At 54.3% G+C, this 20923-nt stretch overlaps 1 protein-coding gene across 4 annotated transcripts in view; it reads left to right on the top strand.

Moving 5' to 3' along the window:
* HPCAL1 (hippocalcin-like 1) overlaps positions 1-20923 on the top strand; it is a 120991-nt gene that overhangs the window by 48145 nt on the left and 51923 nt on the right. For 2 of the 4 annotated variants that reach the window (XM_011960912.1, XM_011960914.1), the window contains exon 1: positions 16307-16952. The exons of 1 other annotated variant lie outside the window; for it this stretch is intronic. The gene's annotated coding sequence lies outside the window, so the exon portion shown is untranslated. Of the gene's footprint in view, positions 1-16305; positions 16953-20923 lie in introns of those variants that run through there. One more of the 4 variants, XM_011960911.1, reaches the window with a different exon arrangement.

Raw genomic sequence — 20923 nt, 5'->3', positions numbered from 1 at the left:
TTATTGGCCAGGCTGGTCTCAAACTCCTGACCTCAAGTGATCCATCTGCCTCAGCCTCCCAAAGTGCTGGGATTACACAGCCAACCATTGAATTTAAATATGTGAATTGTATGGTATGTGAACCACAAGTGTTGCTGCCTATCCATATAGCTCCCACCCACCTTCCCTCTCCCCATCTCACTGTTCTGGTAAGGGAGGTTCTTACTTTCCTCTCAATCAGCCTGTTTGGGACCTTCCTTCCTTTTTCCCTTCCCCATCTCTTGTAGCCCCTTCTCAGGAGAGAGAGGACACCTTGATTCCCACCCATGCTCTGCTAAAACTTTTCCATTCTAGTCTTAAATCTCTCTTTCTTAAGAGCTGATGTCCCCGTAGGGTTTATGTTTGGATCTAAATTAATCCTCCTGGAAGCAGTTGACTTCTTCCTCCAGCAGCTGTGCCATCAGCAGAGGCCATGCATGCTGGGGCAAGATCCAGGCCTATCCCTTCCTCTGCAGTCCCCTGGGTATGTCTGGGATCTGGTTCCTTGGTTAGGCCATGCTTAGCTCTCCTCCTCATGGGCGTCTCAATGGCAGGGTGTTAGGAGAGCCGCAGTAGCCAGCTCAGGCCCTCCCAGGGAGAGCTGGGGAGGGAGCTGAGGGCCTGGTGCCCCCCAGCAGGAGGGACCTTTGGAGTCTTTCTCAGCTCTGCCTAGGCCTTTGGAGCACACAGAGATCACTCCAGCCCTTGGCCCTCTCTGTAGCAGAATGAAAAGACTCTTCTAGACTTTCTGGCCAACTAGGAAGCTCTTTAAAGGTGGGTACCATTCCTGACATTAGAAAAAATTCAGAGCCGTGTGGATACGGAATGCTTTTTGACAGGCACTGGTCACTGAACGAGAAGACTCTTCATGAAAATGATGCTTTGTCAGCTCTGCAGAGAAAGGGGGTTGGAATTTTGGTTGACCAGGTTAGGGTAAGGGAAGAATGAATCCCGTGTCCTGAGCTGGCAGGCAGTCATGCTGATGCAGTTCTCATTTCTGCTGTTGATTTGCGAGGAGACTCAGAAAAAGGGCTGCTATGCCTTTCTGCACCTCAGTTTCCTCATCTGTCAAATGGGCAATGTTTTTGGCGTGCTGGGCACAGGTTTGTCTGAGAAGCAGCTGAGGCCTGTGTAAGTGCATTGCACACGGGACCTACTATCATTCTTTTTTTAAAAAAAATTTTTTTATTATTATACTTTAAGTTCTAGGGTGCATGTGCACAACGTGCAGGTTTCTTACATATGTATACATGTGCCATGTTGGTGTGCTGCACCCATTAACTCATCATTTACATTAGGTATATCTCCTAATGCTGTTCCTCGCCCCTCCCCACAATAGGCCCCGGTGTGTGATGTTCCCCTTCCTGTGTCCAAATGATCTCATTGTTCAATTCCCACCTATGAGTAAGAACATGTGGTGTTTGGTTTTCTGTTCTTGCGATAGTTTGCTGAGAATGATGGTTTCCGGCTGTTATTCTTTATCATATTAATACCAAGGACATTAAACACCAGAACAGGCACAGTCTCAGAAGGAAAGCCCATCCTCTGAACGAGTGCCTGTAGTGCAGAGAAGCCCCCAGTGCCGTCCTTCTCTTTCTGCCGAGCTCCTGTGCCACTGCTGTCGTGGGGGGCCCTGTCTGCAGGTGTGGGGATACTGGTTCAGGGCCAGTGGCCCCTGACAACTGGTTTGTCTTTTAGAGAAGGCAGGACTGAAATGGTCAGCTTTTCACGTAGGGCCAGACTCTGGGCAGGTTTCTTTTTAAAATTTTTTTATTTTTTTGAGACAAGATCTTGCTCTGTCACCCAGGCTGGAGTGCAGTGACGTGAGCAGGGCTCACTGCAGCCTCAACTTCTCAGGCTCAAGCAATCCTCCTGCCTCAGCCTCACAGGCGTGTGCCACTATGCCCAGCTAATTTTTTCGAGTTTTAGTAGACGAGGTATCACTATGTTGCCCAGATGGGTCTTGAACTCTTGGACTCAAGCAATCTTCCCACCTCAGCCTCCCAAAGTTCTGGGATTACAGGTGTGAGCCACCACACCTGGTCTCAAATAAAATTGTATTGGAACAGCTACACCCATTTGCTTTATGTCATTGTGTCTGGCTGCTCTCATGCAGCAGGCAGAGATCTGCTGACCCCTGGTCTAGAATGTGGAATGCTGGATCCCTAGGTTGAGGGACTTTTTTTATGCTAAGTCCCCATACTTGGATCTTTTTTACTGTGGTTTTGTGATGTGATCTGTCATCTCCTCCGGGCTTGCATTTCTCCAGTGGCAAGGCCCTCACTCCTCCCGCGGCGATGCATTCCAGCAGTCGAATTATGTAGTTCTGCTGCTTAATCCTTCCTTAGCTTGTTCTTCCTGAAGCCTCAACTCACTCATCTTCTCAACCCCTCAGGCCCAGCACAAGTCCTCTCTGTCTTCTCCAGGTGCAGCCCTTCAGCCATACAATCCTACATCTCCTCTTTCTTCATTCCACAAATACGTTCTAAGGTCCTCCTGCATTTCAGGCACTTCAGAGGACCTTCTGGAAGCTTCTCAGGGCCTGCTTTCTTCCCTGTACTGTAAGGAGACGCTTTGCTCAACTGTTCACTTGAACAGAGTCTTCAGTCTCTTCTAGCGAATTCTGGGCTGAAACCAATGTCAATTTGGCCAAATTGAGGCCACGGTCATGGTCAGCCACCTCCCAGGTTGACTCACCAGGGTGTCCTGGAGGGATCATTGGTTTTTTTTACAGAGGCAGGGCTCCCAGGGCTCATTGCACAGCCATGGCCGAGGTGTCGGGACTCAAATCCCGGACCCTTGGCTGTGCTTCTCACATTCTTTCCATTGTCCAATGTGCTGAGGCAGAGACAGGAATTTTAACTGCTCAAAAACTACTGTTTACATATTTTACTTTTACTTCTTTCTGGGTTCTTGCATAGGCTCCAAGGAGGGAGGATATGGATGGGAGCTTATTGTATAAGTGCCCTGGGTTTTCCAAGTGTGTCTGATCTTACATACGCAGCCCTACGTGCTGACCTGGTGTTCGAACTTAATGATGCGACGTTTGCTTTGCAAGTTGTGGTCCCCTTCTCATAGATCCTTCAATTCAACAACCCCGGAGCACCCAGTATGCACCAGGCACTGTGTTAGGTGCTGTGGAGATGAAGATGAGGAGGATGATGGCCTGTGCCCAGGCAGGGCACAGACTAGCAGAAGGATAGGAAGCAAAGTGGGCACGTGCACCGCGTGCAAAGTGGGCACCTGCACCGCGTGCAAAGTGGGTACGTGCACCGTGTGTTTAAAGCCCAAGGGAACAGCTGGCAGGATCTTCCTGGGGCCAGGTGGTGGCAGCAGCAAAGAGAAGAGACATTTGAATTGGGCTTTGAAGGGTGCATAAGAGTTTGCCGGGAAGCCACACCACTGATCACTCAAAAGTAGCTGGGTTGTGAATCTTCAGCATTCTGGAAAACGTAAGAAGTTGTTCAGTGTGCAGCAGTAAAGAGGGTTTAGTTTTCCTGGAGACACTGCTGCAACTTTGTGGGCTTATGCAGGGACACCCGGAGAGTGGCTGGGAAAATCAATAACTGTGTCACCTCCTCCGTTCTTGCTCACTGCCCAGGGCTCAAGGAGATTGGGGAGCAGTTTACAAAAGCATTTGAAGATTAGGCACCACAGAGATGGACACGTTTTTTTTTTTCTAAATAGATACAGAGTAACCTTGTGAAGGTTTCTTTTGGGTCTGAGTAGGGGACGCACAGGACACTGTTATGAGTTTCTCAGAAACTAGTACCTACTTTCCTCTTATTTGGCACCGGGAGCCCCTGCCGGAGGACATGTTCTAGTGACAGCCTTGGGCTCAGGCTTGGAGAGTGCATTCTCTTCCCGGCAACACTAGTCACAGCTCAGTAATTTACCCCGGGGATCACACAGAGTAGCTGGGATGGTATTGATTTGTGGGTCTTTTGGCAAAACATACTCGTTACTAACTGGCGAGGGAAGCGCCAGTTCATTTATTCATTTGCTCTTCTGAGTCCAGCAACAACCCTATGAGACAGGTATTATCTCTGTTTTCTGTTTAAACTGATGCCCAGCAAGGCGGACAGCAGCTCCTAGGCCACTAACCCTCCCACTCGCCTGGAAGAGAAGACAGGCGGGCCTATAGTGAATCATGAGCGCAGCGTGAGAGTGCTAAAGGTCACAGGATGCCTCTCGGTGCCAAGAGAGTCCATAGTGGAGACCCCTTTTGCCTGAGGAATTGGGGAATTGGTTTTGAACTGGGACTTGAAGACTAGACTGGGGTAAGAGCCAGGGGAGAAGCTTGAGGGAGGACGGTGTGTGCCAGGACAGTGGGACTCAGAGGGTGGTGGGGGGCACACCCACTGTCCCCTTCCATCCTGCAGCCACTCCCTGACGTGGCATTTCCTTGAATGACAGGTGAGGAGCCTGAGGCACGGGAAGATTAAGTAACTGGTCCTAGGTATAAGGTGGCATTTGAACCCAGGTCTATCTGGCTCCATTGCCAGGCCCTGTGCCCCACACACCACACCACCTGGTGCTTGGCCAACAGGAAATCACGTCCCCCAGTGTGTGAGTCAGGGAGGCGGAGATGCTGAGATGCTCTCACCTGTGGGCTCCCGGGCCCAGCCATGCTCTTGGTGTTCCCTCAGGCCCTGGCCTCCCCCTCCCTCCAGGTGGACCCCTGCCTGGGCCCCTGTCCGTTCTCCCACAGACTCCTCCCTGCGGGGCCACCCATCTCCAAATCCCAGCTGCATATCCGCATCAGTAGAGTGTTTTAAAATAGTGATGGTAGCCTGGGCAACATAGCAAGACCCCATCACCTCAAAAAATGCAAAATTACCTAGCCGTGGTGGCACATGCCTGTAGTCCCAGCTACTTGGGAGGCTGAGGTAGGCGGATCACCTGAGCCCAGGAGGTGGAGGCTGCAGTGAGCTATGATTGCACCACTGCACTCCAGCCTGGGTGACAGAGCGAGACTCTGTGTCTAAAACCAAGATGGCGATGCTGTCCAGGCATGGCGTAGGAGCCTTCTGTTCCTCCTCAGGGCCAGTGCTCTCCTTTCGAGGAATAGCCTCCTTTTAGTAAAGGTGAGGGTGGCTGAGGTGGGATGTGAGAGGCGTGCAGTACCCACCAAGCCAGGCCAGCCAGTAGCAGGTGATGGCCAGATGGCCAGGTTCTCAACCCCTGACGCAGCCCGGGTTGTCAGCTCTCCGGTTTTGCTCTTTCTCCCGCCTGCTTTCCCCCGTTCTTCTGCCCTGTTATCTTTCCTCTTCATCTGAGGCCATGTCTTTACCTTGTGTGGTGCTGATGTGGGCCAGGGAAGCTGTGGCAGGGGCCCAGGAACCACCCCAGGGGGATGCGGAGGGAGTGGACCCTGTGGGGCTCGTCCATGGCAGAATTCTGCTCTGATTGGCTTTAGATGGTCGCCTGTGACAGCGTTTCCTCCGAGAAGTGTATTAGGAAGAGCAGAAATGCCTCCTGCATCTTTATTAGATCCCTCCAAATGGAAATCCAGCAGAAAGCCGATGTTCTTGTAAATATCACGACCTCCCTCCCCACAAGGTGTTTGTAGAACAGTTGTTTACTTGCTTTGTTTTCCCCGCCTGCAGTTTACAGAAGAAAATCAAGAAAGCGTGTTTTTCCTCCCTACGTAATCCCATCCCCACACTGTGACAACAACAAAACTTCCTCCTGTTAGGAAGCAGCAGTGACTTCTTTAGGCAGAAAAAAAAAAAAAAGTGTGCTGTGCCAGAAAGCGGGAGCAGCTGGGAAGGGAGAGGGAGGGGGCCACGCCTGGCCTACCCCCAGGTCACCTTTTACCCAGGGGTCCCCTGAGGAAAACAAGCTGTGACCTTGAGCTGGCACCAGCTCCAGGCTGAAACCCTGGCCCTTTCACGTGTCCAACACAGCCCCGTGCTGTATAGCAGCCCTGGTGGAAGGCGCCTTTCTCCTGTGCCTGGAGGAACTGCTGGAAGAAGGAGAAGGCTCGGTGCCAGCTTCTGGCTAAAATCGTGGCCGATGGCTGGATGATTCTGGCCCCACTTGAATAAACAGGATAGATGTGCAGTATTAGCAGGTGGTCAGGCCCTATTTTGTGATAGAAAGGATGAGGAGGGAAACAAGCACAAATCAGTAGTGTTGCAATCTCAACTGCTTCTTCCTTTTTTGTTAATGGAGTTGGAGTCTCACTATGTTGTCCAGACTGGTCCTGAACACCCAGCTGATGCGGAGGTGGGGCAGGGAAGTGCTGGGCGGAGAAGGGCGGGTCCCCGGCGAGGGCTCCACCCCCGGGCCCATGCCCATGGCCCTAGGTGAGGACAGGCACTCCTGCCTTTACACCCAAATGCTGCATTTCCCAAGACCACCCTGGCCCGCCACATCCCCATCCTGTGCCTATAAAAGCCGCAAGACCCTAGCAGGCACACACAGAAGCCACTGGACATTGAGAGGAACACGTGGGTGGAAGAAGACACACATGGCTGGATGCTGAGAGGACGTCAAGGGGAGCACGCCCTGGGGAAGAGCACACGACGGACGCCGGCACGCTGGCAGGTCACTGATCAGCAGAACGACGTGGAGTTTGGCCAGGGTGGTCGGAGAAGAGTCGGGAAAGCCATCTCCCTTCTGGCTCCCCCATCTGCTGGGGGAGCTCAATAAAACCTTGCACTCTTTCTCGGAGCCTACGTGTGATCTGACTCTTCTTGTACACCAAGGCGAGAACCAGGGATACAGAAAGCCCTTTGTCCTTGTGATAAGGCAGGGGTCTAATTGAGCTGATTAACACAAGCTGCCTACAGATGGCAAACTAAAAGAGCACCCTGTAACACACGCCCACTGGGCCTTCAGCTGTAGACATTCGCCCCTAGACGTTGCCGTGGGGTCGGAGCGTCGCAGTCTGCCCGTCTGTCTGCTCCCCTAGAGGTTTGAGCAGTGGGACACTAAAGAAGCGAGCCACACCCCCATCACATGCCCTGTGAGGGGGACAAGGGAACCTTTCCCGTTTCACAGCCACATTTTCCTGCTGTTTTCTGAAATTCCTGGTGGCCGCTCCCTTGGTGTCCATGGGTGTCTGATGTGTGCCTATGTTTGCTGCAGGCTGGCCCGGCGAGGGTGAGGTGGGCGGCGGGGGGCGCTCTGGACCCTGCGGCTGGCAGGGGCTAGTGGCTCCATGGCACCTGGTTCCTCTCATCTCTGTTTTCCCTTCTAGCCCCTGCAGGCAGGAGAATCCAACTCAGAGATTAAGAAGTTGAGATGTCTTTGTTCCCAGAGGAAGATCCCTGCAGGCCCCGGCCTCATGGCCTCTGTGAGAGCACAGGATTCGAGGCAGAGCTGGGCCAGAGGGAACATGTCTTCCACCCTCTGTCCCTTGGGGACCCCACTTCCCAGGGGGCCTGAGGATGAAGTTGGGGCTGTGGTCTCAGTGAGGGCCTGGAACTCTTTAGATCCCCGGGCCGGAGGAAGGAAGGGTCGTCCCTGCGTCCCTGCACCAAGCTCTGGTGGCCTTCCAGGTCTACTCAGTGACTGGCAATCCCACTCCAAATGCAGGCAGACCACACTCCCTGAAGGGCGGCGGCAAGGCCAGGCCAGCACCTCTCTACTGTGAGGAAGGGGCCTTACCCAGATCCCCGCATCCCCCGCAGTGGTGGCGGTTTTATTGATGTATTTGTGATAATATAGCGAGTGCCGTTTTCAGAGCAGGCTGCGTCTCCTCTCAGCTTACACACTCTGAACCTGCCTCTTGCCTCCTTCTGCAGCGCCGCCAGGTCCACAGCGCCCGCCAGGTCCACAGTGCCCGCCAGGTTTGATGTGGGCTGAGCAGCACCGTCACTCATTTATTCATTCATTCTTCACTGCGTGGGGTGTCGGGCCCCAGCACGGGCTCCTGGCCCAGCAGGCATCGGACCCTGGGAAGAGCTTTGCTGGAGGAAGCGTGGTGCCAAGGACCCATGTCCTCACTTGCCCCTGAGTAGACAGTGTCAGGTGACTCTGCTGCAGCCTCCAGGGGCTGGCAAGGGAGAGGTGCGCCACCAGGGAAGGGAATTCCAGACAGCAGGCACCAAGAGCCTCATCCAAGAGAAAGAGAAGTTCCCTAGACTCCCAGGCAGGGTGAGCCGAAGGGCCTTGGAGAGTCCCTGACGTCCCGTTTCATAGGAGACTTCTCTCACAAAGTGAATCAGCTCAAATACGGAAGATGGAGAAATGGAAAACAGAAACAGAACAGAACCTCCACTTGCTGGGTGGACGTTAACTGAATCCTTTTTTTTTTCATTGAGTTGGAATCTCGCTCTGTCACCCAGGCTGGAGTGCAGTGGCGCGATCTCTGTTCACTGTAACCTCCGCCTTCCTGGGTTCAAGCGATTCTCATTCCTCAGCCTCCCGAGTAGCTGGGATTCCAGGCACTGGCTACCACACCTGGCAAAATTTTTGTGTTTTTAGTAGAGATGGGATTTCACCATGCTGGCCAGGCTGGTCTGAAACTCCTGACCTCAGGTGATCCGCCCACCTGGGCCTCCCAAAGTGCTGGGATTACAGGCATGAGCTACCCGTGCCGCCTGGCCTTAACTGAATCTTATCACACATTCCTTTGGAAAACGAATCCCCTGTGACAGGAAACCAGCCATTTTCCTGGTGAGACCTGAGCCCTCTACCCATCCCAGCATAGTTAACCTGGGACTCTCCTCTCCTCTCTTTTCTCTCCTCTCCTTTCTCTCCTCTCCCTCCTGTCTGGCCTGCTTGCTCCGTCCTCCCCGGCTTTCTGTCTCTCTCCTCACTGCGTGCCTTTGGACATTCTGAATATGCTTTTGTTTGCCTGTCCAGCAGTATTCTCTCCACAGTCTCCTCCTGGGTATCTGGTGTGTGCCTTGCGTTTTCTGCGGGCTGGGATCCGTGGGAATGACGTAGCCGGACACGGGTCCTGAGCCTGTTGGCTGGGGGGACTCCTTTTCTGTCATACTAGAGGAGACAGGTGAGACTGCCCTGGAAAGCCCAGTGTGTCTGGCCTCCCCAGTGCTGGACGGTGGCCAGTGTGGTTTTCCAAACGAGTCCGTGGGCTCCCGGGTGGGTGTTTGGGCTTGTGGGGAGAGCCCAGGCAATGGTTGTAGAGGGGTGGTGGGGGGATGGGTGGATCCCAGAGAGAGAGAGAGCAAGAGAGAGAGAGAGAGAGAGAGAGAGCAGGCTGGTTCCACTTTGGCCTCATCGTCTAATGAGGAGAGTGCACAGATCAGTCATGCTTTGTTTTGTTCTGTCTCTGGAATTTTAATCAGTTGCCCTAATTGCCTTCAAATTATTGGAAGGGAAAAATGCCAGCGGAGGGTCCTGACAGATCCCAGCTGTCTAGCTGAGGACTTATCTTCTCATTGTTCTTGTGAAAGCAGTCAGGTTTAGGGACTTGAGGCGGATGATTCATTAATTCTTTTAAACTGATTTCCTCAGCCATGTACATATGTGTGAAAGCCCTTCTTATGTTGTCAGTATTACCCTAATACATCAGAGGGCTAGGATTTCTCATAAGGCGGCCGTTATCTCTTGATAATCACATAAATAACATTTCCATAGTTCTCGAAGGCTTGCCAGATGCTTTCATGTACATTAGCTAACTTCTTAATTTTTCTTTTTTTTTTTTGAGATAGGGTCTCACTCTGTCACCCAGGCTGGAGTGCAGTGGCACGATCTCGGCTCACTGCAACCTCTGCCTCCCAGGCTCAAGCGATTTTCCTGCCTCAGCCTCCTGAGTAGCTGGGACTACAGGCGCCGCCACCGCGCCTGCCTAGTGTTTGTATTTTTAGTAGAGACGGTGCTTCACCATGTTGGCCTCAAACTCCTGACCTCAAGTGACCCACCTGCCTTGGCCTCCCAAACTGCTGGGATTACAGGCGTGAGCTGCTGTGCGTGACTGACATTAGCTAATTTAATTCTTACAATAATCTTATGAATTGGGATTCTCATCTCTCTTTTAAAATGAGGAAACTGAGGCTCAGAGAGGTTAAGTCATGTGCCCAAGATCGCATAGCTAGTAAGTGATGGGCGGGGCTGTGGAGCTGGTTCACTTGTCTCTGCTGCCATTGTATCCAGTTTGCCAGCGAGTCTGCTGAGCATCTGCTGTGTGCCAGCCTCATGGAGGCAAACGGAGCTTCGGAACCCAGGTGTCGAGAATGAGCTGTTGGCATTCAGTCCTGGAGTGGCAGCCTGGGGGGCGGAGGCAGGAGTGTGGGGGGCAGCAGTCCAGGAGGGCCACATGACAGCAAGCAGAGCCTCGAATGCCTGAGTTCTGGCTCCAGAGAGAGGCCAGCCTGAGCTCTATCCTGTGGATAGACCTCCCGGAATGCAGGGGGCCAGGCTGAGCAAGAGGAGGAGAGAACAGGGAAGGAGCGTGTCTGCTTCGTTCCTTCAGGAAAGGAAAGGTGAGCCGGGCGAAGGGGAAGGCCTCCACGGTGTTTGTTGTCACATTCTGCCACTTGGCAGCCTCGCTGGGGACATATCAGCCCCAGGCTGCTTATCTGCAGGTCGGGATCCCATTTCTGCTGCTTTGGGAGAGAAGGGAGGGCAGCCCTGAGGCATCCCAAATGCGAGTCTGTTCATAGAGGGGCTCTCCTGGCACCTTCCCCAGCCCAGTCGCTGAGGAGGGAAGCCGGAAGCCCCTGCGTCAGGTAGGAGCGCTGAGTCATGAGACTGGGTTGAATGGTGGCTTTCGCACAGCCGTGGCCTGTGTTAGAGAGGATGAGTTTGGACCATTCCTGAGGAGAGAGGGACCTCAGAGGACAGTAGGACTGGGGAATCCCTGGTCCAGAGAGGGAAAGTGGTTTTCCCAGAGTCACACAGCGAGGCGCACCTTTGATGGTTCTCTCAGTGGCTCACGCCTGTAATCTCAGCACTTTGGGAGGCCAAGGTGGGAGGATCACTTGAGCCTAGGAGGTCGAGACTGCAGTGAACCATGATCATACCACTGCATTCCAGCCTGGCCGACAGAGCAAGACCTTGTCTCAAACAAAATAAATAAATATAAATAAAAAGTAAAACCCATTCTCACTCTAACCCATACTGTATCTGATTTTTTTTCAGGTAGGCTTGAGATGGGAGGGTTGTTATTTTCGTAAGTGCATTAGGGGGCAGAGTGGTGGGAGACTGATTCCCCTGGAGCCCTTCTGAGTCCACTGCCACGCCATGGCAAGAAAAATATTTCTGACTTGAAGAGCTCCACAGTGTGACAGGTGGGCAGTAGCTGCTGGGGGTGCTGGGCAGAGGGTTACTGTCCAGCACCCACATTTCTGCTGCTCTGATGACTTGGGTCAACTGAAGAACCTTGGGGCTTTCTTGGCTGTTTGTAGGAGCTTCCAGAAAGAATCTTTTGGGATGCTTCTGATACAGTCCTGGGTATACCCTCCACATGTGGCATTTCAGGTCTGGAGACTCATGTGGTGTAGCTGTATTTCTGGGAAGTGTGTGACCCGAAGCCGCCTCCTATTAGAGCCACTGGGGAGCGGTGCAGATTCCTGGGTCATCCCAGACCTGCTGAAGCCGAATCTTCAGGGTGGGGCCGGGAGTCTGCATTTTAAACAAGCTCCGTAGGTGGCTCTGAGGTCAGTCGCAGTTTGGGCACAGCAAGGCTGGGGAGCCGGGCTCGTTTCGGATCTCCAGGCCTTGTGTGGGTTGCGTGGCCTCGGATGAGTCATTTCCCATCTCTGAGCCTTGGTTCTCTGGTCTGTTATGGGGCAGTCTTGCCCCTTCTGTTTTAGGGACTGTCGGGGTTGCCTGCTTCTGGTAAGCGTTTAGGGCCCTGAGCCGGCTCAGCTGGTGCTCAGGGAGGCCTTTGTTGTGCCTGGTGATTCCAGGTGCGTGGCTGGGTGGTGGGGTGGGACACACAGGGAAGGGCACTGGTCCCAGCGTGGTGGGGCAGGCCACCTGGAGGAGGGGTGGACCTTGGGAGTGGGTTGTATTAGGGCCTCCAGGCCTCAGTTTGGGAGGAGCTTGCAGTGACCTTGGAGAGGGTAGTGACCTTGTCCTCCTGCCCTGCCTGGGTGCACAGGCTCCCTGCACATGGGCAGCAAAGGTCCTGGAGAGCACCTAGAGCGGGGTGTCTGCCTGGGGTTGAGTTTGGGAGCTGGGCCCAGAGCCCCCACTTCTGCCTGGTAGCCGGGGGTCCCTCCAGGAACCTGAGGTGTGTTTTCTTGAGCAGTAAGGACTGGACAGAGCCCTGAGGACCGAGAGGTGAGGGCGCGATGTCCCCCTCCTCCTTCCCCAAACCTCCTGGGAAGGGAGGGGCCCCAAGGCCAGTGATGTGGAATGCGATGGCCAGGGAGACAGAGGCTGGAGGCTGTGTGGGGCACGAGGAGGCCTATTGGGTAAGTCCCGGGGGAGACTCCTCATTGCTTCCCTTGGGCTGGTTTCTATGGAACTTCCCTCCCCAGCCCTGACTGCCTCCTTTCCTAAGGGCCCGCCTCCTTTTTTTTCTTTTTTTTTTTTTTATTTGGAGACAGTGTCTCACTCTGTCACCCAGGCTGGAGCACAGTGGTGCTATCATGGCTCACTGTAGCCTCGACCTCCCCCAGCTCAGGTGATCCTCCCACCTCAGCCTTCCAAGTAGCTACAGGTGTGCGCCTCCACACCAGACGAATTTTTGTGTATTTTGTAAAGATGAGTTTCACCATGTTGCCCAGGCTGGTCTTAAACTCCTGGGCTCAAACAATCCTCCTGCCTCGACCTCCCAGAGTGCTGGGATTATAGGTGTGAGTCACTGCACCTGGCCGTCCCTCCCCTGTCTTAGGTCCTTTTCTCCCTCTCTGAGGTAGGAGGACCAAGCCCCTCCTCCTCAAGTCCTGTCCACTGTGGGGCCTCTGCATCTCTGTGATGTCACCCAGGTGCCACCAGGTGTGCATGTCCTGATGCCTCTGTCCACCAGCCTGAAAATCTCCCAGAGTTCCAGGTGCTTGGTGGAAGGGATTCATGCACCCCTCCCCCAATCTGTACATGAGAGAGTGTCCACAGCACCCGCCCTGAGTTCTGAACTTTGCCGCCTCATGTACGGAAGAAGAAATGGAGGCCTCTAGGGAGGTCTAGGCCTCCGACCCTGACCTCGCTCCTCTTGGATGGTATTGGGTGGCATTTCAGGACAGCTGGGATCTTGGTCATCCAGTGGGTGCCCTCACTGTGCACCTGCCTCCAGGTGGTGGGGCGGTACTTGCAAGAGCCCCAGCCTCCTCTGGGGCATGTTCTTGGAAATAAATACACCTTGTATCATGGAGGTGGACAGACGAGGTGCCAGCTGTTTGAACAGACAGCCTGGAGTCTGTGCAGGAGTTGGAGGTAGAGAGGGTCGAAGGCTTGGGGAGGGACAAGTGGGTCTCCCATGGATGGCTTTTCTTGGAGGCTGCAGCCAGGAGCCATTGTCTCTCTTCCCACCTAACCTTGGGTTGTTCCCCTTCAGCCCTGGCATTGTGATGTCCCGCCCAACCCCCAACCACACACCTCCCTCCCCCTTAGCTGCTTCAAAGCCTAAGACATGGCAACAGCTAACAGGTGCTTGGTGGCCCCGCCCACCCTCCTTCAGGCTGCCTACACCCGCTTGTGTGGGCCCTCCTGTGTTCACTTCAGTGATGAGGCTTGGAGAAGAGGGTGTGAGGGGGTGCAGGTGGCCCTCTGGACCGGACTCAGGCCTGCTGCATTCTGGGTTGAGGTCCTCTTGCTCCCTTTCCGTAAGCGAGCCTCGCCTGCTGGGTGCTGAGCCCACACCGTGTGTCCTCGGCCTCCCATGGCTATACATGATATAGACCGGGGATGCATGCCTCGTGAGGAGGCGCTCTCTCCTCCAGACACACTGAGTACTCTTTCCTTGAGCTCAGTGCAGTTCGTCCACATTTTCCCAGCAGCACGCCTCCCGCAGCGTGGTCAATATTTATTCGCAGTCGCCGCTGCCTCCCTCCTGGACCGCCCGTTCCCCAGGCCCCGTCTGGTGGTGGCCGGCTTTGGGGAGCCGGCCACTCAGCACAGCACCGGGCACCGGGGCTCAAGGTCAGTGGGTGTGTGTTTGGGTCCATTAAGGAGCAAAGTCTCATAATTTCTTTTCTTTTCTTTTATTATTATTATTATTATTTTGAGACAGTTCTCTCTCTGTCGCCCAGGCTGGAGTGTAGTGGTGTGATCTCGGCTCACTGCAACCTCTCCCTCCTGGGTTCAACAATTCTTGTGCCTCAGCCTCCTGAGTATCTGGGACTACAGGCACCCGCCACCACATCCAGCTAATTTTTGTATTTTTAGTAGAGACGGGGTTTCACCGTGTTGGCCATGCTGGTCTCGAACTCCTGACCTCAGGTGATCCACCTGCTTTGGCCTCCCAAAGTGCTGAGATTACAGGCATGAGCCACCATGCCCAGTCGCTTAATTTGCTTTAAATAAAGATCTGATTCTCCCAGATGAGGTTCACAGACAGCTGTTCCAAGAGCACATCTGTCTGGCATCAGGAGACTCACCCATACCAAGCTCACAGTGCTGGCCATGATCCGACTCCCGCCCCGCAGCTCAAGCTTGGTCTGGAGACCTTCTCTGGTGCCTGCCCTGGCTCCCAGCCCCAGGCTTCCTGCACTGTGAACTTCCACTCCAGTCTTCTCCACTAGGAGCTCTATGGTGTGGGCTTTCTGCACCTTCACCTCTGGGCCTCCCACCACAGCACGGTGCAGGCACCAACTATTCCACTGCTAGATCCAAGGATGCTGGGGCCGGGGGCAGCTCTGAGTATGTCTCATACAGTGACCTTGTTTGAGGGGGCTGTGTAGGCCCAGGATTTTCCTGGGGTGGGGGATGCCGGGTCCCTCGATGTGTTAGGACAAGGACGTTGGCTCTGCGAGGAGACTGCCTGAGATCCTACAGTGAGGCTGGCCCTGCCCTTGCTCGCCCAGCTGATCTGACACCCTCCAGATGGCCCGACAGAGACAGGGAGGAGCATCTGGTGGAGGACCTGGATGTGACCCCCTGAGACATGTTGGGGAGTCGGAGGGAGATTGTTCTGTCTGGAGATTTCCCATTGCTTTTCCAGTTTATTGTCATCTGCTTGGGACTTGAGGGTAACTTCGTCTCTCAAAATAGGCTGAGAATTTTTACAGTTAGATATTTAATATACAGATGATGGGCAGATGGTAGTGTGGTTTTAAGGGGGGATTTTGTTGTTGTTTTGAGATAGAGTCTTGCTCTGTCACCCAGGCTAGAGTGCAAGCTCGATCATAGCTCACTGCAACCTCAAACTCCCAGCCTCAAGTGATCCTCCCACCTCACCATCCCGAATAGCTGGGACTACAGGTGTGCGCCACCACGCATGGCTAATTTTTTGTGGAGATGGGATGTTGCCATGTTGCCCAGACTGGTCTTAAACTCCTGGGCTCAACTAAAATTTTAATCTCCAATTCATACATTTCAGAAAGTATAATAATATGTAAAGCAAAATCATAATAGCAGCAACAATCACTGTCATCCCACGAGTTGGTTTAGATGTAAATTTTATGCTTCCTAGCAAAGATGTAAATTTTAGGCTTCCTAGCAAAAATGTGTCGAAAGTGCCAGAAAAGCCCTTGTCCCGTATCACAGTCCCATGACCCACACTAGCATGGAAAGCCTTGAAACTGATGTCAGCGTGAGCCCTGTGCTGGAGTGGAGGGTGACAGAGCTTCGGAGATGAGCAGCCTCTACTGCTGAGCAGTCCCTGGGGCCACGCCCCGGCCCTGGATCCCCCGACCCGTACTCTGCCTGCCCTGGGACTGTGTTCCTGTGCGCTTGCATGTGTGTATGTGCGTGTGTGCCCATATGCGTGTGTAGGTGTGTGCAGATGTGTGTATAGGTGTGTGCATGTGTGTGCATGTGTGTATATACGTGTGTAGGTGTGTATGTGTGTACATGTGCGTTGTAGATGTGTGTGCACATGGTGACATCAGTTCCAAGGCTTTCCATGTGTGTCCGTACACATGTGTAGGTGTGTGCCTGTGTGTGCATATGCACATACACATGTATAGGTGTGTGCATGTGTGTGCACATATGCATGTGTAGGTGTGCATGCGCAGTGTGTGTAGGTTTTGTGCATGTGTGTGCATGCGTGTGTGTAGGTGTGTGCAGGTGTGTATGCGTGTCAGCACACGTGTGTCTGCATTCACTAGGCCAGAGCTCCTGGAGGGCAGGGTGGTTCCCAACTCTCTGTTTCCCCAGCTCCCAGCCCTGACCTGGCTTTTAATCACACAGTAAGTCGAACCCACTTTGGGAGCCTTCTGACTCCCCCAGACACACTGAGTACTCTTTCCTCGAGCTCAGTGCAGTTCGTCCACATTTTCCCAGCAGCACGCCTCCTGCAGCATTGTCAATATTTATTCGCGGTCGCCGCTGCCTCCCTCCTAGACCGCCCATTCCCCAGGCCCTGTCTGGTGGTGACCGCCCTTGGGGAGCCGGCCTCTCAGCACAGCGCCGGGCACCGGGGCTCAAGGTCAGTGGGTGTGTGTTTGGGCTTGAACTGATGTGTGTGTTTACTGAGCTTTTCTCCGCAGCCTGCTCCGGCAGCTCCAAAATGGCATTTCAGGAATTGAATTACCGACATTTCAGTACTTGCAGAATCCAGGAATAGATTATTTGATTGTATCTGTTGGAAGTCATTGCTGTAACTGGCTCCGTTTTCTTCGCCAACATCTAAACCGAGTGGGGAGAGACCGCAGGGGAATGCTGTGGTGACTTGATTTTCCCAAAAGCACATCTCCCAAGCTGGCAGCAGCCGATGGCATCGTCCTGTGACTAGGGGAAGCCTGAGGACTCACGGTCGCCTCAGGCCGGCCACCTTCGCACTGGAACCTGCCCATCACATCGACAAGCCCTCTCAGGCTGAAAACCCTGTGCCGGGGTGGCTGCAGCAACACAAGGATTCCCCTCCAGCTCTGTGGTGAGGGGAGCAGAGGGCCACTGAGTCCTGCCGTGTGAGTCACATAATGCCCGTGGCCTGATTTCTGTGCCCTGATCTTGCCTCTTAGAGGTTGTTGACCTCAGGGCTCACATATCCCTTGTAAGGGGTTGTGACGGCTTCCGCAGGCATGTGGCTAGTTAGATTTTCCTCCAGCCCTTGAGGAATTCTCTCGGGATTTTCCCTGGCCTCGCGCATCTGCAGAATCTATAGAGGCCCTACAGGAATGTCTGCCTCCGAGTCCATAGTACTTTCAGGCCTGGGAGGCTGGATCAAGGTGGATGTTGACACTTGGGGGGGCCGGAGCCCTGACTTCCTGGCTGCCTCATAGCTCAGGCCCATTTGACAGCATTCGCGAGCACCTGTCCCAGGCAGGAGCAAGTTCAACAGCAGCAAGGGCTCCAGGCAGAGGGAGGTGGGCTCTGATAGGGCTCAGGGGCAGCCTAAATGTAGCAGAGAACTGAGAGGGGATCCCTGAGGCCTTCTTGGAGGAGGTGGTGGTGAAACCAGCTAACTTTGTCCGTTGGAAACTGTCCTTATTAATCAAATAATAATGAATATGCTATGTTTGGATCCACTAGGGAAAGCTGAAATTGAGCTCAAAGGAGGCATAGATTCAACCAGGCCTGAATTGGTTGCGCATTGAGAAGTTCAGCTTGTAATTTTGAAAAAGGAAGAGGCTCTGGCCTCATTAGGCTGCCCCCAGTGTGTCCTTGAGACCTCCTTACTCCTTCAAATGTGCTTCTTAACGTTTTGGAAAAAACAACTTTCCCCTTCTATACTTAGCCCTTATCTCAGTGTGCAGGCGCCTACCTGGCCCACTTATCTTCAAGAAATGTGCTGGGTTAGGCCTCAGGAGTGGCAGGCACACAGATACTGTATTTGGCCTTGGCCTTCTGCCCAAGTGGAGTCTCCGCATTCCTTTGTATGCCTGGGGATGCCTGGCTAATCTGTGCACCCTCTTTCCACTCTCCTTCCTGCATTTCTCCTTCCCTTCAGTAGTGGCTCCCTTCCCATTCCCCAAGTCGCCTCTGCTTTTATCTTCTTCCAGTCGAATTCCCATCAGTCGTGGAGCAGGTGGGACACCTGCGTATGTTGCAGGGGCACAGAGAAGCAGCCTGTGCTCGCCCATGCCTGCCTGCAGGTGCATGCTTGGGACTTGGCAGTGGGGAAGACTTTGGGGTTAGGATTTCCAGGCTGGCTTGACACTGGCCTGTTTTGTTCCAACCCATACAAGCCCTAAACCCTCATGTGCAGATCCTGCTGGCTCTCTGGGGAACACTTAGTTGGATGCAGGTAGGAAGAGGCTTCAAGGAGCAGAGGAGGGGCTGGCTGAGGGCCAGCTGCTTTGTCTGGTCCCAAGAGCAGGGTCCACCACGTGGGAACTGAGCAGTGACTGTGAGCTGGCCCTCAGGCAAGGCTGCCCATAATGCCAGGGCACATAGGGCAGACTCCAGATGATGGGGTCACTGCTGGGCCTTTTGCAGGGCACAGGAGCCTGCCAGGGGTGTGTTTCGGAGCCATCCATACAGGTGTACCAGCTGCTGAAAAATCCCAAAGATGTGGCACCCTGCTCCTGGGGCTCTTGGGGGCTCTCAGGTAGCAACAGCCTTCTGGGAGGACTTGGGCTCAAGTTCTAACTTTTCCACCAGCTTTTGGCTGTCCTTCATCCCTGTGGGGCTCCGTTTCCTCATCTCCAAGCTAAGGGGGTCCATCTAAGGTTGTCACAGAATTGGATGTGTGACAGGGCAGCCCCCTTCACCTGTGGGATCCGAGGCAGAGCTGGCACCTCCAGGCTGCAGGGTCCAGTGACCCGGCATGGAGCTAGCAAACAAAGGAGGCCAGTGGGCAGGTGGGTGTTTCCAGGGCGTGGGGCAGCGGAGGTGGAACCCTGGGGCCAGGCAGGGTGGGTTTGGGGTGGCATGTGGTTTGTGTGGCCCTGCCATTTACGGTTTGGGTTAGCGGGTCTGGCTGGCCGCCGGGGTTGGAGGGGAATGCCGGTGGGACTACACATCATCTCCTTGGAGGTGACTGTGCCCCCAGAACCGGGTGGACAAGCCAGGCTTCTGTCCCCACCTGCCCCCTGTCTTTGACCCTGTTCTGGCTCTCCTCCAAGAAGAGCTTTTCCTAAATCATCCGCCCTGTTCGCCTTGTGCTTCTCTGTGTCCTCTGAAAGCAGGGTTTCACCTGGGCTTTGAGGCCCCAGGTGCAGGCTCAGGGGATGAGGTGGGGTGGGGTGGTCTCTGACTGGATAGCCCCACCTGGGAAGGAAGCCCCCAGTGTGGCCCTGCCTTGACTGTGACCTGGGGGTCCTGCAGAGCCCTGTGTCCTGTTGCAGTGAGGGGTCAGTCAGTGGGAAGAGTGGACGATTTGGAGACACCATGTCTGTCTCCCCGACGCCAGTCAACACTGTTGCCTTTGTTCCCAGGGTAGCCTTCCCCTTGCCTTCCATTCCAAACTCCTCCTCCTTCTAAGATTCCCCATCACCTCCTCGAGGAGGCCATGTGAGTGTCAGCCAGGCACTGGACCTGGGCCTGCCCGGAAAGGTCCCTGGGCCTGGTGTGCTCCGGGAATCTCACTGCCATGGAGGAGAGGGAGGGATGTGGGCTCTTGGGGAGGTCTGGCTTTGTCTGGGGGGTTTTCTGCTGCTCACTGGCTTCAGGTCACGGCTTGGCTCTGTGCAGGAGCCTTAAGCCAGCAGGCCCAGCTGCCTCCTCCAGGCCCTCGGATGTTTCTCTCCTTCTTAGAGGGTGTTTCACATCCTTTCTTTTGTTTGCCCTGATTATTTTTGCAGATGAAGGAATACACACAATGGTCGTCTTTGTCTTATTTGAAAGCCAAACACGTTGCTTACACGTTGGGTGCACAGTGAATATATATCAGTCCAGCGCTTTTCACCATCTGGTCCGGTTTTAGTGTTGCTTTATTTCTGGTCATTCCTCAACTGGGGCTAAAGATCAGAAAAATCGCATCTCCAGGTCCTGAGCCATGGCGAGGAAGCTGGATGGTGCCCTGGGCTGTGCGTCTAAGGTAGGGGAGGAGGGATGTCGGTGGGAGAAGCCTCATGGGGGCCCCACTTGAGTCATAGGAGCGTATGGAACACCCACTCCGTGCCTTCTGTCAATTACAAAGCACCTATTATGTCCCAGATACTGTGTCCAACGCGGTGGACACATTGATGGGTAAGGCATAATCCCCCCAGGAGCTCCCAGTTGGATCAAGGAGGCAAACAGGCGAGCATATGACGGTGACACAGTGGGGCAAGTGGCATCACCAAGGCAGGGTCCAGCCGCAGCCTTCCCGTAACAGCTGAGATCAGCCTGGAGAGCTCTTCCTCCCCGCCTGCCCGGAGGGTGGCGTGTGTCCCAACGCTCTCTGTCAGCCACGGCCAGAGCACACCTGTGCTGCTCCTCAGAAGGACATCACCTGTGGAGACAGTGACAGCTGCTCCTGTTCCCTGCCCCAAGGACAGGATCTGGAGCCTGTGGGTGTGTAAGGAGCCAACTCCCTGGCCCAAAAACTGTGGCCAGTTCTGGAGAAGGTGGCCAGGCTCTGGGTCCCGGGACTGTGGCCTCCCTCCTGCCTCTAAAGCCCCTCTTCTGGCCTCCATGACTTTAGCCCCTCCCGTTCCCAGAGGGAGGGATCAGCCCTACAAGGGACCCGAGAGAGGGAGCCTCACACACAGGCACTGCCTGGCTCTCCTCCAAGCTGGCCTGAGCCCTGGCTAGCGTTCTGAGGCTCAGCCACATGGCGGTGCAGGGCGGGTGAGAGCAACAGCCTGAGAGCTGCGACCCAGGGCTGGGGTTTTCCTGGAGCAGCAGGAGGGATGAGTTGAGTTTCTGTAACTACATGGGCCAAGAAGAGGGAGAGGATGCTCTGGGAAGGAGAGTGGCTTTGGGCCAGCATTTGGGCCAGTGGGACTCAGAGGCGAGGGAGGTGGTAAGATCCCTTGCTTGGGATGAGAGGCAGATGGGGAAACTGAGGCTT

Source organism: Colobus angolensis, unplaced genomic scaffold (assembly GCF_000951035.1).
Source record: "Colobus angolensis palliatus isolate OR3802 unplaced genomic scaffold, Cang.pa_1.0 Scaffold53, whole genome shotgun sequence".
NCBI classification, from domain to species: domain Eukaryota; kingdom Metazoa; phylum Chordata; class Mammalia; order Primates; family Cercopithecidae; genus Colobus; species Colobus angolensis.
The sequence above is the reverse complement of the archived record's forward strand: the minus strand, read 5'-3'. Positions and strand labels throughout refer to the sequence as shown.